The sequence below is a fragment of the Ammospiza caudacuta genome, chromosome 2 (genome assembly GCF_027887145.1).
Source record: "Ammospiza caudacuta isolate bAmmCau1 chromosome 2, bAmmCau1.pri, whole genome shotgun sequence".
Taxonomy (NCBI): Eukaryota; Metazoa; Chordata; class Aves; order Passeriformes; family Passerellidae; genus Ammospiza; species Ammospiza caudacuta.
In genome coordinates, this window is record NC_080594.1 from 74,348,553 (window position 1) to 74,360,616 (window position 12,064).

Sequence of the window (12,064 nt, forward strand, 5' to 3'; positions counted from 1 at the left end):
CTGAACAGTGAAGGTGCACCCAGCTTATTATTTTCAGTCTTAAGTTCTAAATATAATTTTTCCTGCTAAAAGAAATTTCTCTCATCATATGAATGGTATGTGAATTTCATCTATTTGATTCATCCCTGCCTGTAATCTTTATCCAGACCTCCATTTTCTCTTATCTTTCATTCTGTGATTTAACTGTTTTACTATTATGTCTTACTAATTTAAAAATATTTTCTCCACTGAAGTCCCTAATTCCTTGGCTTTTCTCCACTGAAGTCCTTAATATCCTCCAATACAGAATTGAAGATTTTTATGTTCCTCCAGGTGGAAATAAGATATGATAGCATCAGTCTGACCTTGTAACCCCATTTTCCTTGCTCTTCTGCTCACCTTAAAATCATTTCTGAGAGTTTAAAAAAACTGTCCCTGAGATTTTTGCAAGCCAAATGTTCATGCATTTAACTCATTTTCTCTCTCTGCCTATAGTACATATATATATGATTAAATAAATTGGATAGGAAATAAAAGGGAAGAAATAGCACAAGAGGTTTCTTCTTCATATAAGTGTATATATATAGGCATAGAAAAGAAGTACCTAGCTGAAAATAATGAATACCGAGGTCATTTCTTTTAACAATAAGTCATGTTTTAACCCCAACCATCAGGCAAGCAACAAGCAGCTTCTCACTCACTCCCTCACCAGTAGGATTGGAGACAGAATTAGAAAGGTAAAAATTAGAAAACTTGTTTAAAAAGAACAGCAAAAGCTGCACATACAAGTGAGGTAAAACAAGGAATTAATTCCCTGCTTCCCATGGACAGGAATGTAACAATTGGACTGATAAACATTCCCCACATATTCCTCCATCACTCCAAACATTTCCCACTTCCTTCTTCCCCACAAGCTTTATTTACTGAGAATGGTGCTATAAGGTCCAGAACATCCCTTTGATCATTTTAGGTGGCCTGTTCCTGCTGTGTCTTCTCCCTGCTTCCCATGCACCTCCAGCCTCCCCTCTGGAGTGTCAGTATGAGAAGCAGAAAAGGCCTCAGCTCTAAGAAAACCCTGCTCAGCAGTAACAAAAACATCTCTATATAATCACATTGTTTTCAGAAAAAAAATAAAAACAAACAAACAAACAAAAACAAACAAAAACCAACAAAAATAACCACCATAGCTCCGTACCAGCCTCTGCGATGAAAATTAACTCTGCCCCAGCCAAACCCAGCATACAGTTCAGTAAGGATTTCCAATAGCTATATTACTTATTTCATGTAAATGGATTTTAGCCCTCCATTATGAGTGTTACAGCACAATGAGATGGGCATGGATAGGGTGAATTAATGAGACATCATATGAAACTGGGGAAACAATCTCACAGCAAGCAAAGGAATATTTTTACCCATTAGACAATTGAAACAGTGACATCTCCAGCCAAAGAATACTTCTAATGCTGAGGGTTTGCAAGGGCTCTGAGGATCTATGAAGACTGAAGACTGATAGAAGCCATCTATGAGGACACTTATGAGTAACTAAAGTAATAAAAATCTAACTCAGCAAATGTACAAACTGCAAAAGTTGGGAGGGCAGTGGGCTGAGTTGTTTAAATAGAGATTGTCTAGGACACAGTCTATGCATTTACCTGATTGTATTCAGAATGTAGATACTGAATGGGTGATTAGACCTGACACCACACGGCTACAGTTATAAAAAAAGGCAATACTTTGAGCTCCTCTATAAAGCAAATATAAAGGGTCTTTAACCCAAGTGTATGGATTTAGTGAAAAATGACAGGAAAGCATTTAAAAAATAATAAAAAAGAACTGTGGAGGATGTAATATGACAATATTTCCTGGGTGAGACATTATTTCATACCAATAGGATTTATATCTGGTTCATGACAAGTTTGTTGTAGAATACTAATAGTGTAGGTAACTAACCCTAACCATTCAGTTTCCTACTTATTTTTTTTTGTTTCCTTTAAGGGAATTAATATCTATTATTTGCCACTCCTGCAGTTTATAAGTTCTGCAGAAGAGCAGGAGTTAATTGTTGCCTTTTCGTGAGATACCTGGCCATCCTCTTATTTAATATCTAATTTGTCAGATTTTTAAATGAGACACATTTAATCACTGTCATAATAGAACTTCATTCTTCCAGGATCTGTTTTTCTGCTTTGAGAAGACAGTAGGTCAAGAATTAAACTTAAACATTAATTCAGATATTAAACTTTAGGGAAAACCAAAAAGTTAGCAGATTACATGTTTCATAAACATCAGGCGTCCAGATATTCAGTTTATTCAACTAAACACTGTGTTACATGTTAACGGCAGTTGAAGTACAATTTATTAAGAGATGGATAAGCATAATAAAAAATAAAACTAAGGATGTAAACCTTGAAACAACCATTATGTTGTAGTGAAATATCTTGACAGGCGCTATTAATCATTTATAGAGGATAGCATAATAATTTTCTTTCAGTATTAAAGTCAGCATAAAATCCTTCATCAGTGGTAAAAGAACAAGAAAAATATTATTCTACCTACACAGTACAAAACAGCTCTAGGGAACTTCAATATTTCATTATACATTTTTAAAATATCTTTTAAATGCGGAGTTGAATGGATCTTGGCATCTAATGGGAAAAGAGAACTCACAAGGTATGAATAACATGGAAAAAGTCATGCACACTCCAGAACATAAGCTTGGAAGAGATAACATTTATGATTTCAAATAACACAAATCCCATTTTTGATCTGATTTACATAGTCAGAAAACTGAAAAATATGTTTTAGGTCTTCAAACAAATACCTCAGGATTCTCAGATAAAAGAGTATAGTTCTTATTCACTATATGATGAAGCAATGATACACTCACTACATCTACCATGAATTATAGAAAGCTGAAAAAATAAGAACCTAGGGAAGTATTGATCAAAGCACTTCTGGATGTCCTGGAGAATTCATAGAGGCAGTTGTTTTTATTATTTTCATTTTCACATAGCTACAAATACGAATATGGTAGAACAATGGTAGAGCATTGTTCAGAAACACAGTTTCTAAATGAAATAACTCTCACAGCTCATGCATGTGCATCCTCTTCATCTTTTCACATGATGAAGAGAACAACAGAGCTATAAAATATTTCCAGAACAATAATTCAAAAATTGATGATGTTACAGCATCATATGGTTTATATATGTCTTTCCTGGCTTCAAAGATTGCATATTTTTGTTGTCATGTTTAAAAAAAAAAAAAAAAAAGATGCATGCTACTTGTGGACCAAACTTGTTTTGCACACAAGTAGATCATGTTCAAAAACACGCTATATGGGTATTTTATAGAGAAAGCAGGATGTTGAACTGAAAGTCAATGTAACAAAGGCCTGATTATCTAGTTATGGTGAAAAACACGAGGAAAATTAATTAAGTAGATACAAATTTCTACAGCGGTATTGACTTCAAAGTACTTGTGTGATAAAAAAATCTAGTCTACTTGTTTATGTTTTGCAAATGCATGTAAACTCCATTTTCCAAATACATGACCAAAATATTTCCTTTCCTGGAAAGCATATTTTTCAACATCATCAGTGGAATATTCCTTGTGAATTGGACTTAGAATTTGGACCTTAAAAAACAAACGGTATAGAAATCATAATGAATGTGAACCAAATAAGCTTATTTGCAGTGGGGGTGCAATTTTTAAAAGAAGTTTTATTAAGTATTTGCTAACCCAAGATATTACTCCATTTTCATATTCAGCAATGAGGAATGTACAAGAAAAGGAAGGGGGAAAAAGTGCATTTATGACTTTCTTTGCTGGAGGTTAAATCTCTGTGTGAAGATTAAAAAACAAAGAAAATAAGCACAGTAGTTTAAAATAGCATAAGATAAGTGGAAAATAAGGGAATACAATAATCGGGTGATCAACAGTGTTTTATGCATGTAAATAGATATTATGCAATTTAAGAATAGGAAAATAATTGAAGACATATTTGAAGGTTATATTTTTATCATTTTCCCTTCCAGAAAACTTTGAAAAAGTTTTTGCATTTAATAACATGTGGTATTACATCCTAGAGAAAGAAAAAGTGAATAGAGACGTTTCCCCATTTCCATATCAGTGGACTACAGAAAGGAAAATTCATTTGAAATGCAAGTAGGATAATACTGGATTTTCCCCCCTTTGTGACACAGTGTTCCTGGCTGTAAATGAGAGGAAATATTTTGGTTTTATTTGATGCATTTACTGTGGAGGTAAAGCAATGAACGACTTCATGGCACTAATAGCAGTGAGTCTATAATGGGGCTTTTTCATCTGCAACCTACAGAGGCAAAATATAGAAGTCTAATATTCTGAGAGTCATGGAGAATATTGTTTACTCTCCTTCCTAGTCAAAGGTACAGGGTGCCAGGTTCAGAACAAATAAAAGGAAATACTCCGCTATTGAACTCTTTGCCAGAGGACATTTTGAGCGCTCTAAGTTTGTGAGTTCAAAAAAAGATTTGGACAGATTTTTGAGGAAAAATCCTTCGAGGTTTGTAAAGAAGAAAAAAATCATATATGAGTCAGGAAGACCTTGAGCCACAAATCATTGTACACTGGCAGAATGCAAGCATTTGGGAAAACACCACTACACATTTCCTGTTCTTGTACTCTTTCCTAAGAATCTACATTGTTCCAGCCAGAAACTACCCATGGACCTATAAGAATTTCAGTTCTGAATTTCTGTTATTTTTTCAATATATTCTTAAAGATGCCACTTGCAAGTAAAAACCTAATATGTGCGTGTAGACTTGAAAAAGAATTATGTGAGGTGTTTTATAAAGAAATAATATTAAAAACAGCAGTACAATAGTAAGTAATGCATTATATTAGTATTAATTCAAGTCACGTCATTAGTAAGGCTCTCTAAATCATCTTGTAACTGCTGCAAATATGCTTTGAGTTCAGGACTCCCAGTAATTCCAAGAGTTTTAATTTCAGCCTCCCAAAGAGGATAGTGTTTTTCTGTTTTGAAGACAGTCAAAGGTAGTAAAATTTTTTAAATGTATAATGACATATTTATGTATTTGAAATATCAACACAAGCGTAGCTGACAGGTTCAACTTAACTTCTCTCTTTTTTTCTTTCATAATTCTAAAGCAAAATTAAAAGATACACTGCTATAATCAATTTCATGATGTTGCTGCTACTCATGGTCAATTTAGTTTATGATAATGTGATGAGGAAGACAATTTTATAAATTTAGTTGCTGAGCTTGGAAATGTTATGATGCCAATTGTAATGTTATGACAAAACTAATTTTTGTTTGCTTAATATTGTTATCATATCTTTGTTTTCTAGCTCAGCTGGGAAAAAAAACAATTCTCCATAGGCTACTGAATTTCATATGCCAGGGTTTTAATAACAAATGTGTCTGAGTTCAGAATAGAAATGACTCATTAGTGAGAAATATTTTTAAAAATGTAAAAATACAGTTCCTGAAATCTCTTTATGGATCCTTGAACTTATGATCACATAGGGATCATTGACAGAGATAATTTTAAACATGCCCTGCGATCTCAGAGAAGACATGGTTTTGCTTGGTTTTGACCGTGCTGTTATTTCCAATGACAATAGAAAAAAAGGGCTTGTTAAGTCATGATCTTCTTGTAAGGCTCACAGTTAGTGTTAAATTCAGACTCTCTATTCTGTTGCTGTGACAATACCTTAGAAGCACAAACATGCTGCAGTGCTGAAGAGCTAGATGTTGAACTTTTATGGGGATTTCTACACAGGAACAATTATTTAAAACAGTTTAATAGAAATACCTACCTTTTTTTTTTTTTTCCAGCTATACTTTTTTCTCTTCATTAATCTGAATGAAACCATATTCCTTGGTTTGTGGTGAATAAAGCCACACAAACTCAGTAAAAACAATTTAAATTTCACTCTGAGTATATTCCGCACAATAAGTACTGCAGCTTCACTTTTTCCAATGAAAAATTTACTTGTCTAATACTTAGACAAGTATTCCTGAATTCCTTTCTTTAGACCAATTGGATCAATATTCATTTCCAGATCCAAAGAGATCATCAGTGCAACTCCATACTGGTTTTGCCTGGTACAGAGATTATGTTTTTCATAGCAGCTCATTTATGGTACTTCATTTTGGATTTGTAGGCATTCATTGTGGTCCTAGAGTCAAGTGAGTTTCTAATGAATCTTATGATATCATAAATGCCAGACTGGTCACAGAAATCCAGTTCTTCCTTGTTGCTTCCTAAGTTGTGTGAATAGGTCTGTGCGCATTTGGGGTGGTTAGACTGATGCTTCTTGTCTTTGGAAGGGGGTGGAGAGCAATCCTCAATACTCTGATACATTTGAGCATCCCCTCTGTTTTCTTTATGAATATGCAGAAGACACAGCTTTGGATTCTACATCCCAAATTCATTTGTTTAAACTACAATTCATTGTCTGGTATTGATCTGCATGAAGCACTGACTTCTGTCTACACCCTTATCTCTGACTAATGAGAAAGGGGATTCAAAAATGTTTGAAGGAATTTTTACATCTTCAGTTAATTTATTTTGAACTTGTATGAAATGACATTTCACAATCTCCAAATTGACCTTGCTTTAGCTTTATTCAATAAAAGATGGATGCAATAAAATCATAATGTGGTTTTGGAGTCATGATCAAGACTAATTTGACCCAACAGCTATTTAATGTGTTTAGCATCAGAATCTTGTGTGATGGAATCAGTAAATATTCATGAATACAGAGACAGGTATGATTAAAAACAAGCAATAATATGCACCCACAAGTCTCTTCTTTGAGAAAAAAATGATAGCCCTGCAGCCCTTTCACTAACAAGCCTAATTTTTCCTACAAAATTATTTCACTTTACTGAAGTTCAATGAAAATAAGGGTTAGGCCACCATAGTTACTGTAGCTTTTCCTTAATGAATAGAGCCTAAAGTGCAATAGTTAGGACCTTAGTTAATTAAACATTAGTCTCTTCATTTACTGTATGTGTAACTTAATTACAGAACTAGTTTTAGAGTAATTTATCATTTATGGATTATGAAATAAAAATAAATCTGTTTAATCACAATTTAATCAAACAAGCAATTCATCAATTAATTCAGCATATCACACCTACTTCACAGCTTACTAATTAGTACTTTAAAATTCTCAGTTCAGAATAAAATAATGCCTTCACTGATATCTTGGAGTCAAACTTCAATATCTATTTCTAGGTATTGACAAACTGATTGTATTTCACAGTTAAGATGAAAAAGCTTTTCAGATACCATTAGGACGCTGTTTTCTTCCTAAAGAAATTAGCCAGAGGTGCAAAATTCTTTTTATGTTTTTATTTTCCTTGTTTTAATTTCTCATTAACACCTTAAACCAAACAATCATCTCCTTCTGAAGCTCATGTTTGCAGTGATTTCTTCCTCATGAAATAAAACATATCCCAAGAAGTCCAAAAATAAAGTTCAGAGATTACAACTTGAAAGAGTTATTCATATTCTACAAAGTTATAAGCTCACTTTTTTGATTACAGCTTAACATTTGCATTCCTCTTAGAAGGAATATTTAGTCACATTTTTCAGCCTCCTGGTTTACATTCTGCTGTTTGAAGTGATATGTTTCAAATGAACAAAAATTTAAAAAAAAAACAAAAAAAAACCAAAAAAAACCAACCAAACCTATTTAGAAAATGGTCAGAAGAAAATATTCTGATGTATTAATTAAGCTCTTCCTGGGACACAAATTATTCTAATAAAGCCACTTTATCTGTTTTTGTATGTACATTAATATGTGCTATGAAGATGTATAAAGGGGTTTTTATTTTCATCATTAACTTATGAGAACAAATTATAATTCCATTTTCATATAGTTGCATTATTACTAAGTACTTAATATTAACATATTTATCAATAAATAATTTAATTCCTAAAGCAAAATAATTTTCATTGCTTTGTTTTATTCCATTCAGCCATCCTAGTATGCATTTTGCAAATGTATTATTTGAAGGCAATGTCACAAAGGATGTCACAAATAACAACACTTGAAGTAATAAAGTTTAATTGATCTACTGCTTTGCTGATAGGATTTGAAAAATGATGTTTTTCCAAGTGCATTTGCCTTAAATCTTCCCATTTCAGTAAGCTGAAAGAACTTGTTTATCTTTTTCTGGATAAAGGAGATCAATGGTAGATCATTTTGTGTGTGTGTGTGTGTATGTGTGTGTAAATAAAGAGAAGGGGCAAATTAATAGGCACACTAATACAAGTTCAAATGGATTAGAAATGCCCTCAACTGGCATTTTCTGTTAAAAATTTGCTAAGATACTGAAGACTCTACTGCTGACTAGCTTTCTATGTCTTTAGAACTGTTATTGTCAGACCTTAATTGGAAGTACTGACTTAATAAGGAAAACATTAATCTGCATTTCATATAGAAAATGAACTTCTCAATATCAAAACTTCCTGGGAGAAAAGAAATTGAGATGATATGAATATACATTTTCCTTCATTAATTATAAAAAGAAGGTCAAATTCAGACCTTAAGTAAATATTGATGTAAGCAGAGTTGCACTTCCTTAACATTAATATGAAAGTATGCCCCATTTGCCCTTTGCAAAGACTACAATTAACATAAAAATAGCAATGAATTTAAAAGAAAGTATAAGTCTATTTTATTTCTCACTAAAAGATGAATAAATGCTATACTCTGTTTAACAGTATTTGTGGTTCTACTGAGCTTTGATGACCTACTCTTTTCCATGCTACAGATCCATCACTGAAAAGCCATGGATCTTAGCTCTGCAGACAGTCAGCTTGTTCAACAGGAAAGTCAAATTTGTGCAAGCTATTGCTTAATAGCTCGGGTTAACCCAGATGGCACCAGGCACTACAAGTCATCTTTCCTTTGCAAGATAGGTCAGGAGTGCAAAAATACATTGAAGAAAAATTTTTGGTAATGAGCCTTCCATAAAGTCCACTGCTGTAACTCTGTTTTTTTCCTTTTGGTGCTTGGTTGGATATTTTTTCTCCAAGATTGCTTACTGATTCCAGATAAGCACCTAGGTAGGCGTCTTTACATGTACCTTACAAGGTTTAAAGCAATGGATAAAATACACAAATAAAAGTTGGTTTCTATCATATCAACAGCAAACTCACAAAACTCAAAATTTAAGAAACAATATGTTCAAAAGTCAAGAATAAAAAAAATTGGTTTAGGATCAAGAAATATCCCATATTTAGCATTTCTACTTTTCTGTCTTTTCAGTTTCTAGATCCTCTTCTACCTAATAGTTGACTCCTCTAAAATATGGCAGTCATTTAGTTTTTGAATCCATTTGGTACTGCTCACTGTTGCTGAGGAACTGTAATGCTGTAGTTTTATAAGTAGAACCTGTACTACTAAGGGAGACTGCATCATCATTTTTTCTCATTAGTTCCTTCTTGTTTCCAGAATTACCTGCAAACACTTTGCCAATGGGCAGGAATCAATGGCTCCATCATTGGAAGAACTTCTAGTCTGTTTTTGGGAGGAGTGCTTTCCCTTACTGTGGTTGCTTCCTCCCCATAGCTTTTAGATGGCTGTCACCTTGCTTACCTCAGCACCTGATCAACCACATAAAAACACTGAAATTAAAAGACTGATATGCTCCTTGTGGTTTCCATTTCTTTTCCATTACAGTGAAGTGTTGCATTTGTTTCTTAATTATGTTGTAAGCACTCTTCGGCAGAGATGACGTTTTTTTTTGCCAGACCTGTCGGCTCCAATTGTCCTTAGTACCTTATATGGTGACACAACTACTGTTATAATAAGGCAGAGTGATGGGGTCTGGGATGTTTCTTGACACTGGCAGATATTCTTTTTGATGTGGTAATTTTCTATTTGGCATTTTCACAATGGGTTTGCATGATAGCATTAGGAGATAGCATTTTAACTAAAAGCTAAAGAAACCGTCCACATATCAGTGGAAACTGTAGCTATGTTCCAAATGAAACATAAATAATGAATTCTTGGTATATTTTCAGATTGGTAAACTTAATTTCACATATCCAATATGTTAAAAACTCTCCATAATTGGTATCATTTTTTATTAATAGAGACTGATTTTGTTTCTGAAGTACTTCTTCAGTTTCTCATAAATACTAAAGTATCATTTAGATTCCAGTGCTCTGGAAGTTTAGCCTTGGCAACTCAGGAGTGTTATGAGCTAGTTTAAACACAAAAGAGCAAAGCAAACTAAGCATCTCTGAATAAAAGAGTTTGGACCCAAAAAAGTTCAAAATATACCCAAAAAAACATGCTTAAAGCAAAACAAGGTTAGATGTTGATGCCAAAATAGTTGATATATTTTTTTTAATAGTAAAAGAGGCAAAGAGAAAGACAGAAAAGAAAGAAAGAGTTGTGCATGGAACACTAAGGTTAAAATGCCACTGTGTATTTTTTGATGTGTTCTTTTTTTAAAGATGCCCAGAGAACACTAATAAGAAACTGTGACTCCCAGCACAGTACCCAAGTCAACACACTGGGTTGAAGTAGGTCGAAATTCCTCTTCTGTTACTTAAAGGAAGACGTTTATCTTCAATAAAAATAAAACTCTGTGCTCTCGATCCCAAAACAAGGTCAAGCACAATTATTAAAACATTTTTATTGAATACAGAATATTGAATACATCTTTTTGCTGTCAGTCTAGTAATGCTCTGAATTGCTCTGAATGTAAGTTATCAGGAGTATCTCATCCTTCCATGGATCTGGAAACCATACTTTGCTATAATGTGGCTGAAGCCAAGTACTAAATGTTCAGCCAAATGTTTTGGATCACATTCAGATTTTAATTGCAGGCAACAAATGAAATACTACTTGCAATTAATTATGCTTGTTTCCATTTTGGATGTACACCTCAAGCCTATATGATTCAGGCAATGTTTATATCTCTAATTGGATCAAAGTCTGCTTAAAATCTTTCCATTTGCTATGTGGTACTTTTAATTCTATTGCATGGAAGAGCTAATTTTTGCCAATGAAATTAGCAGCTACACTTCAGAAGTACACTTCAGAATAAAAAAATACAACAGGTCACCTATAAACAGTAATTTCTGTGTCTTGAAATGGAATTTATATAATAAGTGAATTTTAAAATAAGTTACCTCAAATAAATTTATTTTCTATGAATTATAAATTCTTCCCACTGTAGAAAACATATTCTGAAAAGTCTTTCATTCATTTTTCTTCACACTTAAAAAATTAGATGTGCCATTGGATTACATTTTGTTAGGTATAAAAATAGAGGTAATGTAAGTGAAATGAATTTTAGCCATGCAAAAAATATAGATAAAGGTATTTTTTCAAAATTAATTAAGTTTCTAATAGATAATGATTTTGCAGCTTTTAGTGTCAGAGGCTTTGGAAGCCACAAAAGACTCTGAATTTCAAATAACTTCCAAATTAAAACCCTACAACGAAACTGGAGAACCATGTAGCCCAAGTATTAAAACAGGACAGAAGTCTTTATTCTCACTGAAACCAAACGGAGGTTTTGATGCTAATTTTATTGGATACATTGCTTCATGCTTGATAGGTTAAACCTTCAGACATCCAAGCAAATATTGAGAAACAGATTGTGACTTTGCTCTCTGATGATGAACTTTGTAGGTAAGAAGTTCATATGGACTGTTTTTTCTATTTCCTAATGAGAGACAATTAATCAGCTGAAGTTCACACTTCATTAAAAGGCTTACCAACTGCATCTTGTGCTTTGAGTCTTAAATGGAAACAACTGGGTAATTTTGCGAGAAAGTCATGCAGAGAAGTTCTTGTGGGTCTTTCCTCTTATAGTCCTCTGTAAAAGCAGCCCAAGACTAAAAGGAATAACTAAAGAATTTAATACTGCTGAAAAGAATTCAGAAAATGTACATACAAACAACATTCTGTTGTTCTGTCTGCCCTACAAAATGCCTTCCTTCTGCCTGCAAAGTTTGGAAATACAAATATTACCTTTCAAAATATAATTTACTCCTGTGTCAGTAGCTGCAGAGGCATGTAGGGCCTGAGAATTTCAGAA